This window comes from Piliocolobus tephrosceles, chromosome 18 (assembly GCF_002776525.5).
Source record: "Piliocolobus tephrosceles isolate RC106 chromosome 18, ASM277652v3, whole genome shotgun sequence".
In the NCBI taxonomy this organism is placed as follows: domain Eukaryota; kingdom Metazoa; phylum Chordata; class Mammalia; order Primates; family Cercopithecidae; genus Piliocolobus; species Piliocolobus tephrosceles.
This window is the reverse complement of record NC_045451.1, coordinates 71592346-71604367: the sequence shown is the minus strand read 5'-3', so window position 1 is coordinate 71604367 and position 12022 is coordinate 71592346. Positions and strand designations below refer to the sequence as shown.

Below are 12022 nucleotides of genomic sequence, written 5' to 3'. Positions count from 1 at the left end.
CCACAACTTGGAAGAGCAGTTTTGCACGTGGGAGAGTGGAGGTAGCTTATGCCTAAGTTCTGATCACAGACGCAGTGATGGTAACATCCTCTGACGTGGTAACTGGGAACATGTGACCCCAGCCCACAAGATGAGAAAAACTCTGGCTTGGAGCTCACGCTGGGAGCTGGAGGCTGGAGCTGTTCCTATTTGGCCACCTTGGAACCGCCCCCCAACTCCGGTTTTACAGGTTGGAGAGATGCAGAGATTTGCACTTGTGGTTACTGCTATTGTTGGAACCAATGAAAATGTTTTCCAGATTATTAACTTTTAGTAGTTGAAGATTTTTAAATGGAAAGATTGCTGGGTGAGACAACCTTGCTGTCTGATTAACGGTACGGATTTCTTCTTTATAATGTTCAACTAGAGTAGGAATTGGCAAACATTTTCTCTAAAGCTCAACACCGTAAATATTTTAAGTTTTACAGGGTAGGTATTCTCTGTTGCAGCCACTCAACTCTAGTGTTTAGTGCAAAACTGACCACTAAAAATACGTAAGTAAATGGGTGTGGCTATGCACCAATAAACTTTATTCATGAACACGGAAGTTTCGATTTCATATAGCTCTCGTGTCATGAAATATTATTATTCTTTTGACATTTTTCCAATTATTCTAAAACAATAAAAACCATTCTCATCTTGCAGACCATACCAAACAGGTGCTGGGCCAGATCTGGACTCGCTGGGGCCACAGAGCTTCATTTGAACTAAGTAGAAAGCTGCTCTAGTTAGGTCTTCTGTATGTCTTTGAGGCTGTGAGGTAGCCTGGAACAGGCTTACTTTTCTCCCGGGACTCTGAAACTCCAACATATTCCAGGATAGTGATGCTGCTGGCAATCTGTGGTCCTAGTGCATCCCAGCGCATTTCAAAATGAGGCCCCAGTCTTTAATTCAGACTGTAAAGCTGCCACCCCAAGCCAGAGCCCAGAAAGTTTTCTCTGCTTGTCCACTGCAACCATCAGAGAAAGTTATGCAGTAGCCAGCGGTGAGCGTGCCGCCTTCAGTCTGCCGCCCACTGACATAATTTTAGTTCAGAGTGAGCAAGAAGACTTCTCTGGGCAGTGTTTTCAACAAGACCATGGGGAATGGGAAAGCAGGGGCCTCCTATATCCTGCCTCCCAAAACTAGCTGGAGCTTAGGAAAATGTTGAAAGAAGCATTTTATAGCAAAGAAACATATACTTGGGCGATGTATAGGGTTGGGTTTGAAAATACCAGAATTACCTCTCATTGCGAACCCAGAGAAAATTGTGCCAGCTCTCTGAATTTTCATGTCCTCATGTCTGAGGTGAGTATAGTGACGCCCACCCAGGTTTCAAGGGCCTTGGGCATAGTGTGAACCTGGTTCATGACTTTCACTCAGTCCTGCAATGCATATATTTATCAGATGCCTTAATCTGCACAAAACACTGTTCTTTAAAACAAATTAGATATAGTCTCTGTTTTCATGGAGTTTACAGAGTAGCAGAGAAGACAAAATTAAGTGAATATTAAGAATAAAATAAGAAGTGCTGTGACAGAAGAAAAACAGGCAGCTCTGAGAACATGTGCCAGGAAGGCCACCTGCTCTAAGGAGCCAGGGAAGGTGTCCTAGAGATAATGCTTAAGCTGAAGCCTTCAGAAAGAAGAGGTAATTTATGGCCCAGTGAGATAAGGGACACATGTGAGATTGGGGGAAACCTTTGAATGCTTAGCAAATATTCACATCTTACTGTGTTCTCAAGGGCTCCAGACCCAGATTATATTTTTTAAGAGGGGAAGAAAGGGTTGGTTGCAATACGAAACTAAAGCTAACCAGTCATGGGCTCCTGGGGGTTACCTCTTCTTTCTTCTAAAGCAGAGCAAAATTAAATGTCCATCAATGATAAACTAGATTAAGAAAATGTGGCACATATACACCATGGAATACTATGCAACCATAAAAAAGGATGAGTTCACGTCCTTTGTAGGGACATGGATACAGCTGGAAACCACCATTCTCAGCAAACGATCGCAAGGACAGAAAACCAAACACCGCATGTTCTCACTCATAGGTGGGAATTGGACAATGCGATCACTTGGACACAGGGTGGGAACCATCCCACACCAGGACCTGTGGGGGTAGTGGGGAGGGATAGCATTAGGAGAAATACCTAATGTAAATGACGAGTTGATGGGTGCAGCACACCAACATGGCACATGTATACATAAGTAACAAACCTGCACGTCGTGCCCATGTACCCTAGAACTTAATAATAAATAATTTTTAAAATGTAGGGGAAAACAACCCTGCTCTTTTCAATAACAGGGAGAGGGTTAACATTTAGCTCGACAAGGATTCATTTCCTTTAGGCTTCTAAAAAGTTTGCAGTTCAGGAATATTGATCTCTCTAAAGTAGAATGTTGGCCTTTAGTAAGCAATAAAAGAAAAGCATAAACAATCTTTTCCCCGCCAAAGAATTTTGTTTTATTATCTAAGCACCCCATGCCTCTGTGAAGGTTCCAGGCTGGGCCATTCATCAGTGCCTCCAGCAAGAATAGTGAAATACTTGGGGGGAAAAAAGAAAAAACAACATGCCTTACTGATGAGGCATCAGAAATTTTTTATTTCCATTTTATGACTTCTAGTATTAATAATTCTAACTTTTCTAGACAAATAAATGTGAAACATCAGAATACAATGTCTTTAGAAATAATTAATGTTAATATGTTCTAGATAATTTACATATTTACTCTTACTTCTGTCACCTCCGCCCTCAAAGAGAAGCACATACGTGCCTTATTTGATCATGTAGCCAGGGTCTCTTCCCTTAATCTCAATGTATTTGAGTAGCTTTCTAACATTTCTAATCACATTCATACTAAACCTTTAACCACCCCAGTTCACATTGTTTCTACATAATCTACTGCTTCACCAATACTGACTTCTAGAACCTTAAGGGACGATCCTGAACGATGATGAAATCATTTGAATGTTCCCGTCACAGGATATAGAAACATTTTTATAAAGAATGCCAGTTCCATTAAGGCCAGTCAATAAAATAAATAATAAACTAATGGAACATTCTCATGTAATCTCAATCACTTGCTCTGATGTCGTGTTACATGTGTATTAGTTCTCATTGCTAAACTTGTGAAAAAACAAAATTTGAAGAGTGATTTTTTAAATGCACAAAAGAGAATACATTAGAAAGAAACAGATTCGTGGCTATTTCTGTTTTGCAAATACCAAAAAGTTTACAAGCCCATGTTTTAATCCCATTTTTCTCCCACACAAGAACCCAGGAGTCAAGTGAGCTGAATCGGCGTCGTTACTCAGTCTAGGTTTCAAATCCATGCTCTGTGATGAATGGGCGGTTTTCAGGTTATTTACAGTGCTAAGGAAAGAAAACTGAGCAGGAAAGGAGCAGTAGTTTTTCCTGGGACAAGTCCTGCCTCTAACATGCTGGGTAAACTTGTGCTGGCCACTACTATGTTTAGATCTCAGTTTTCTTCCCACTTCCTGATGACCATAGCGAATGTAACTGAATTCCCTACGTGCTGTGAACATTAGTTGGTGCAAAAGTTATTGCTGCTTTTGCCATTCAAAGTAATGGCATTCAAAGTAATGACAAAACCAGCATTTACTTTTGCACCAAAGTAATAGCTTTTCCCAGAGCACCCTGACCATGTGTTGCTAACTTTCTGCAGATAATTTTTGGTGGCACTTTCTTTTTTGTTTGTTTCGGTTTCTTTCTTTTTGTTGTTGGTTTTTGGGATTTGTTTGTTTGTTTGTTTTTTGAGACAGGATCTCACTCTGTCTCCCAGGCTGGGGTGCAGTGGCACAATCATAACTGACTGCAGCCTTGACCTCCTGAGCTCACGTGATCCTCTCACCTCAGCCTCCTAAGTAGCTGAGACTACAGGCGTGTGCCACCACGCCTGATTAATTCTTTTGTTTGCTTATTTTTTGTAGAGACAGGATCTCACTATGTTGCCCAGGCTGGTCTCAAACTCCTGAGCTCAAGCGGTCCACCTGCCTCAGCCTCCCAAAGTGTTAGGATTACAGGTATGAGCCTCTGTGCTCAGCCTATGATCACTCTTGCTGTGCAGAAAGATGACAGTTGCAACTCCACAGGCAGAAGAGTATAGTAAATACGGAGACCCCCTCTTATCTGCGGTTCCATTACCTACAGTTAACAGCGGACTGAAATCCGTGTAGTCAGCACAATAACGTATTTTGAGAGAGATCATATTCACACAACTTTACAGTACATTGTTATAATTGCTCTAGTTTATTATTATTGTTAACCTCTTACTGTGACTAATTTATCAATCAAACTTCATCACAGGTATGTATGCGTAGGGAAAAACATAGTACATATGCGGTTCAGTACTAACCGCAGTTTCAGTCATCCATGGAGGTCCTGGAACGTAGTCTCCAAGGATAAAGGAGGAACTACTGTATATCAATTCATTTGATTTCTACTCAAGTATATTGATAAAAGTTTTGGTGGCAGCAACAGTTGAAGTTATTGAATGAAATTAATATTTATAAATGTATGCCGATTTCAGTGATTATTGATCAAGAACTGAGAATATTTAAAGTGAAAATTAGAGATAAAACAAGTATGTGAAAGTCAAAATGTTCCAGATATTCTCCTCACACTATAAAATCAAATACATGACAGATAGATTAAAGCAACAAATGTAAAAAAAAGTTAGAAAACCAGAAAGAATAGAGGCAAATATATTTTTATTACATAAATAGGAAATTTTAAAGATATAAAAAATTAGCAAAGAAAAAATAAAACTTTAACTAAAGATTAAAAATTCCTGAGCCTTTAACAATAATAGTTGAACATTTAAAACAAATAATTTAAAAATGTGTAAAAGACATAACAAACGATCAATATATAAAAATATTTTATAAATCAATAAACATAACTAAAGCCTCAAAAGATATGTGGATTAAAGGGCATGGGGAAATACAAGTGAATTATAAGTATTTCAAAAATATTTATTTTTACCAGTTATATTTTAAAATGTAACCTGAATAACTAATTTAAAATGTTAATAAAGTGCAAAGGTAGAAACAAGTGAAAATCCCTCCCATACAAGGCCTATCAGCTCTATACTTCCTCCAGTATTTTCATAGCTGAAAACCTCAACATGATCTCAAATATCTTCCTAATTTACCTAAGGTTGCCTCCTTATGTGTCTTCTAAAATTTAAATAAATATCACACCGGCCATAATCCATTTTGTATGAAAGACTTTTTCAGTTACTCTTGTCCTGCCTGCACCATACAAGACTTCACTCACATTTGCAGGACACTTCACAAGTTAGGAAGCCTTCCTCCCAGCCCAGTACAATAGATACTATCACACCAATTTTACAGGTTAAGAAATAGCTTCTCATAGGTTAATTCATTTGCTCAGTTAGTAAGACGAATTTAAGTGAAATTTATTTTGTGTAATGCTACCTCCTATGTTTGTCATAACTTGCTGTTTTTCCATGTTTCCTCTGCTCCTTGATGATACCAGATGTTTTTTCTCCAAGTGGAATATGAGTAAAGCAAAACGGTACTTATCATCTTTAAAAATAAAATATAACAAACATTATGATCTGAAATTCATATAATTTGGGGAAGAAAAATCTAAAATTCTAATTGTAATCAATTTTCAGAACCTCATAGGATGAAACACTGCCTAGTTTTGTTATTTTTCTTTTACTAAGTAAAATTGCTTAATTCAATACTATGAAGAGATAACGCTTGACAAATGGGTAAATTAATTAACTCTAAAAATAAAAACCAGAAACTTTCAAATGGAAAAATACTCATTTATGACTAGGAGTAAGGTGAATAAGAGACGAACAGCTCCAAAGTAAATTCTTCCCAGAGTATTACAAAATTTATATTAGAATCAATTCGTTATTTATAATAATTAACTCTTTAAATTTAACTTTTAATTTTTAGATAATTCTAGACTTACATGTAGGTCTAAGAAATAATACAGAGAGGTCCCATGTAATCTTTATCCAGATTATCCAATGATAATTGCTTTCAAAATAATAGTCCACTGCCACAATCATGATATAGACAATGTGCACTCAAGATACAGAACAATTTCATCACCAAAGAATCTATTTTGATGCCTTGTATAGTCACATCTACTTCCCTCTGGGCCTCCCTCTCACCTCTGGCAACTTCGTCTATTGTCTATTTCTATAATTTTATCATTTTGATAATTCTTTATAAGTAGAGTTCTACGAGGTACAATCTTTCGGATGAGCCTTTTCCCCAGCATCAACCTCTAGAGATTCATCCAAGCTGTTGTGAATGTAAACAGTGCATTCTTTCTTACTGCAAGTAGTATTCTATGGCACGGACATAGCACAGTTAGTTTAACCATTCACTGACTGAAAGAGATCTGGTTGTTTCCAGGTTGGCGTGATTATGAATAAAACTGCTATGAACATTCAGGTACAAGCTTCTGCATGAACAGAAGTTTCATTTATCTGGCATAAATGGCCAAGAATACAATTGCTGGGTCACATGTTGGTTGCATGTTTCATTTTTTATTTCATTTAATAAACTATTTTCCAGTGTAACTGCACTGTTTTACATTACCATCAGCAATGTGTAAGTGTTCCAGTTTCTCCACATCCTCAACAGCATTTGTTACTTTAATGTGCATTAAACTAATGGCTAAAGATGTTGAATATCTTTCATATGCTTATTTGTCATCTGTATATCCTCTTTGATAAGATTTCTACTCATGCCTTTGCATATTTTCTAAATGAGTTTTTTAATGGTTGAGTTTTGAAAAATTTTACATATCCTAGATATTAGTACTTTGATTAAAATGTAGTTTTCAAATACTTTCTCTCATTTTTGTTTGTTATCCTAACAGGGCCATTTGCAAAGTAAAAGTATAAATTTATTGAGGTTTAAATTATTATTTTTTTCCTTTTATGAATTGTGTTTTTAATGTCAAGTCTAAGAACCTTTTGCCTAGCCTTAGATATCAAATTTTTTTTCCTATTTTTTTCTAGGAGTTTTATCATTTTAAATTTTACTTTTAGGTCTGTGATTAACTATGAGATAATTTTTGTATAAAGTGTGAGAACTGGGTTGAGGTTCACCTTTTGGTCTATGGATGTTCAATTACTCCAGCATCAGTTGCTGAAAAGGATATCCTTCCACCATTGAATTACGTTTGCACCTTTGCCAAAACTCAGTTGAACATATTTGTGTGGGGCTACTTCTCAGTTCTTGAATTTGTTCCATTTGTCTATATAACCATTCCTTCACTAATACTACACAGTCTTAATTACCAAAGCTACATAGTAAGTCTTGAAATCAAGTAGACTGACTCTTCCCACTTTATTATTCTTTTCCAAAATTATTTTAGTTATTTAAGTTCTTCTTTATTTCCTTACAAATTTTAGGATAAGTCCATTGATATCTATAATTATAAAAGAGTCAATCCACCAAGTAAGACATAGCAAAGTGTATATATACACACCAAAAAAATCACATGTTGTAATTTTGATAGGAATCACATTAAACTTGTATAAGAATTGCATTAAACCTCAATTTGAGAATTGGCATCTTTAATATGTTAAATCTTTCAATCCATGAACATGGTATGAGTTTCTTATAGAATGTATATGGTTCGTCATTTTTTAATCAATTATTGTCCATTTCTGTCTTAATTGGTGTACATAGACTGTTTATATTAAACGTAATATTATTTGACATCTGAAGTCTTCCATTTTTGTCTTCCATTTATCTTTTCTGATTTTCCTTTCTGTTTTTCTTTTCCTTCCTTCCTGTTAGTTATTTAAACATTCATTTAGAACCTTGTTTTGATTTATCTACAATGCTTTTTATTCTATTTCTTTGTGTAGCTTTCTTAATGGTTACTCTAGGGAGATATATATATATCTTAGGACAGTCTACTGGTGTCAACCTTTCACCAGGTCAAGTGAGGTTTGGAAAATTTACCTCTCTTTACCATCACACATCTACAATTGTCTTACATATTTATTCTATACACATTTAGGTACACATCAGTAAGCACAATAGTTTTTGCTTTACATATCAAATAAATTTAGAAAAGTCAAGAGAGGAAACGTGTTGTATTTATGCATATTTTTCTCTTTCCATTATTCTTTCTTCCTTCCTGATTGCTATGGTTCCTCTCTGTGTCCCCACCCAAATTGCACGTTGAATTGTAATCCCCACGTGCTGAAGGAGAGCCTGCTGGGAGGTGACTGGATCATGGGGGACAGTTTCTAATGGTTTAGCACTGTTCCCCTGGAGCTGTGTCATGAGTGAGTTCTCACGAGATCTGATTATTTAAAAGTGTGCGTCACTTCCTCCTTCGTGCTCTCTCTCCTGCCACGGCCATGTGAAGAAAGCGCTTGCTTTCTTTTTGCCTTCTGCCATGTTTGCAAGCTTCCTGAGGCTTCCCAGTCGTGCTTCCCGTTAAACCTGCAGAATTGTGAATCAATTAAACCTCTTTTCTTCATAAATTACCCAGTCTTGGGTAGTTCTTTATAGCAGTGTGAGAACAGACTGGTACACTGATGTTCCAAGTATCTTCTCGTATCTTTTCCTTTCTTTGTAAAGAACTTCTTTTACCGTTCTTTTAGGAAAGAACTGCTGGTAAGAGTTTCCCCTTCATCTTGATTTCTTCTTCATTCCTGAAGGATAATTTCAGTGTACAGAATTCTAGGTTGACAATTGCTTTCTTTCAGGTCAGGACTTCAAAAATGGCGTACCCCTTCCTCTGGTTTTTGTAGTTTCTGATGAGGAATCATTGTCATTTGAATTTGATTTTCTCTACATGTAAAATATCTTTTCTCTTTTGTGACTTACAAGATGTTTTGTCCTTAGTTTTTAGATGTTTGACTATGATGTGTCATGATGTAGATATATTTGGATGTGACCTATTAAGGGATTCTTCCAGCTACTTTAATCTGTAGATGTGTGAATCTTGTCTAAATTGGAAAGTTATTAGCTGGGCACAGTGGTGTATGCCTGTAGTCTTAGCTATGCAGGAAGCTGAGGCAGGAGGATTACTTCAGCCCAGGGGTTTGAGACTGCAGTGAGCTATGATTGTGCCACTGTACTCCAATCTGGGTGACAGAGTAAGACCCTGTCTCTAAAAAAAAAATTACAATAATTGGGGAAGTTTTCAGCCATTTTTTCTTTAACAGTCTTAGCTTCTTTCTCATGCCTTTCTGGGACTGCAGTGACACAAATGTTAGATTTTAGCCAGGCACAGGGGCTCATGCCTGTAATCTCAACACTTAGGGTGGCCAAGGCAAGAGGATCACTTGAACTCAGGAAGTTGAGACCAGCCTGGACAACATAACAATACCTCATCTCTAAAAGCAAAAAAAAAAAAGCCAGGTGTGGTGTCACATGCCTCTAAGTCCCAGCTACTTAAGAGGCTGAGATGGGAGAGTTTCTTGAGCCCAGGAGGTCAAGGTTGCAGTGAGCTGTGATCACACCACTGCACTCCAGCCTGGGCAACAGAGCAAGATCCTCTCTCAACAACAACAAATTAGATTTTTAGTTATTGTCCTAAAGGACCCCGAGGCTTTTCTTTCAGTCTATTTTCTCTTTCTTCAGATGGGGTAATTTTTATTGCTCTTCCTTCACATTTACTGATTCTTTCCTTCCTCATACTCATTCTTCTGTTAAAGAGCCAATCAACTTGGTTTTTAAATTTTGGGTAATTATATTTCTACAGTTACAAAAACTCCATTTGGTCCTTTTTTATATTATTTATTTACTTAATAAAACTGTCTTTTTTATTTGTTTCAAGCATTTGTTTATAGTTTAATGAAACATTTTTGTGATAGCTACTTTAAAATCTTTGTCAGATAATTCCAGCATTTCAGTGTTAGCACCGTTGATTACATTTTTTCATTCAAGTTAATATTTCCCTGGTTCTTGATATGGCAAGTAGTTTGGTTTTGAAACCTGGATACTTTGGGTGTTTTATGAGACTCTGGATCTTATTTAAACCTTCCTGGCCTCCTCTGACACCACTTCAGTAGAAGCAGGTAGGGAGAGCTGCCTCATTAGCACCAGATAGGGGTAGAAGTCCACATTTCGCATTCCTATTTCCCAACTATGTCATAACCCCTACAGGGGACAGGATCCTCAGTATTGCTGGACAGAAGAGGGAGGGGAGGCTTAGCTTCCCACTAGACCTCTGCAGATATCACTCTGACTGGGAGTAGCAGGAGTGCCTCACTACTGTCCCCACACTGTCCCCACATAGCCTCCATTGACCCCCCAGGGCCTCCATTGACCCCCCAGGGCCTCGGTACTCCTCAGAATGGCAGCAAAAGTCCTGAGTCTCTACTAGGCCTCCTACAACACAACCTTTATTCCTGTTGGGTGTGTAGGAAGTACAGGCTTCCCACGTGACCTCAAATGACCCTGAGAAGTGGAGTCTCATTGCTGGCTGGCAGGGGTACAAGTCCAAGCTCTTTACTCTGCCTCTTGTGACACCACCCCATGCAGGGATTGCGGGTCCTGATAAGAGTGGAGGTCAAGGCTCCCCATTCACCTGGGTTGGCCATTGCTTTTTCTGTGGTGTTTGGGTGCAGCAGTAGAGCACGTGTTATCTTAACGTTTTCTATCTGTCTCTACCGCTCCCTGCCTGAGCCTTTGTCTAGAGTGAGAAGGCTTTTGTTGGGGCTCTTTTCATCTATGTCCATTGGTGTTTACAGGTTGCTGATTTCTTTAGCTCCAAGTCTAGAACATAGGAGGCAAAAAAGAAAATCTAGGGAACCCACCATGATGCTCTTCTTGGGTTCCCACATCCCTAGACAGTGCTTTCTTCTCCCTACTCTTCAGAGCCTTCTTATATATATATTTTTTACATATAACGTTCAGGGTTGTTACTTGTACTTAGTGGCAGGAATACGGAAAACTACATCTATTCTATCTTCCCAGAAGTGGAAGTTCCAACAATGAACTATTTCAGAAATTTATCTGCCATTTATTTTTCTGAAATATTTAAGAACCTTTTAGATTTGCCAATTCCTCTAATTGAAGCAAATGTTTCAGGGAGGCAATCGGTAAAGAAAATGAAGCATCCATCCAGCATCATCCCACTGGGAGGAAAGGAGGAAACCAAAAGAAGGTAAACAATAGCAAAACAATCTCTGAAGGAGTAAATCAAGGTGGAGTTGATGCGTAAGGGGGAATAAAACTACCCCAATTATCTGGAAGTTACACTAAATGAAAAGCAAGTCTCCAAGATAGAAGCTGAGCATGACAAACAAATGCCAACAATATCAGGTAAACACGGAATGTTTCAGGTACACAATGCAAATTGTTATTAATCAGAATTAGTACTTGGCAGGTTGTATTTTAAGTGACTATATATGGAAGCCATTAAGCCTTAATTGTTGGAAGGAATGGAGACAAGGAAGGAAGAAGGGTAAGGGAAGGAATGTTTTTGCTCTCTTCCCTCTGCAGTCCTGAACCTAATCATAGATCAGGTTGTGCCTCATGCAGTTGGGATGCCAAAAGCGATGCATAAGTGGTGTTTTTCGCCCTGCTGCATGCTTTCCTGGGTCTTAGGTCTTTAAACATGGCTCTTCCTGGCATCCTTATCACTTTGCTGAACTACTCACTGCAGGTAGTGCTTCAGTTCAACAATGAGGGATCCTTTCTTCCACAGCTTCCCTACTCCAGGCACTTGGAAAGTGGATCATCTCTGACAGTTAAATTCCAAAACAAACACTTAGCAGATTGGAACATAATTACGCCAATTTATTATCAAAAGCCAGAATAGCTCTCAGGCCAGCAATACCAGATTGAAATTAGAAAGATGCTGGACTACCTTAGAAACAGTGTGCCAAGAAGAAGGAGAATGATCAGTAATGCAAACAGAGAAAAGAGCAAGTGAAGAGCAAATTTTGGCCCCGTGTCTGCTGCCCTGTGCACAGGAGAAGATGTTCTATCGCCAGAGAGCAGAAACCTCTTC

The 12022-nt window shown here is 38.1% G+C and overlaps 1 long non-coding RNA gene across 1 annotated transcript; it reads left to right on the top strand.

Annotated features, from left to right (window-relative positions):
* Nucleotides 1–412: 412 nt before the first annotated feature.
* LOC111553588 lies at nt 413–11801 on the top strand. Its single transcript, XR_002734992.1, has 4 exons — nt 413–468; nt 685–771; nt 11098–11331; nt 11675–11801. It is a non-coding gene; the product is annotated as an uncharacterized LOC111553588 (long non-coding RNA).
* The last annotated feature ends 221 nt before the right edge of the window (nt 11802–12022 follow it).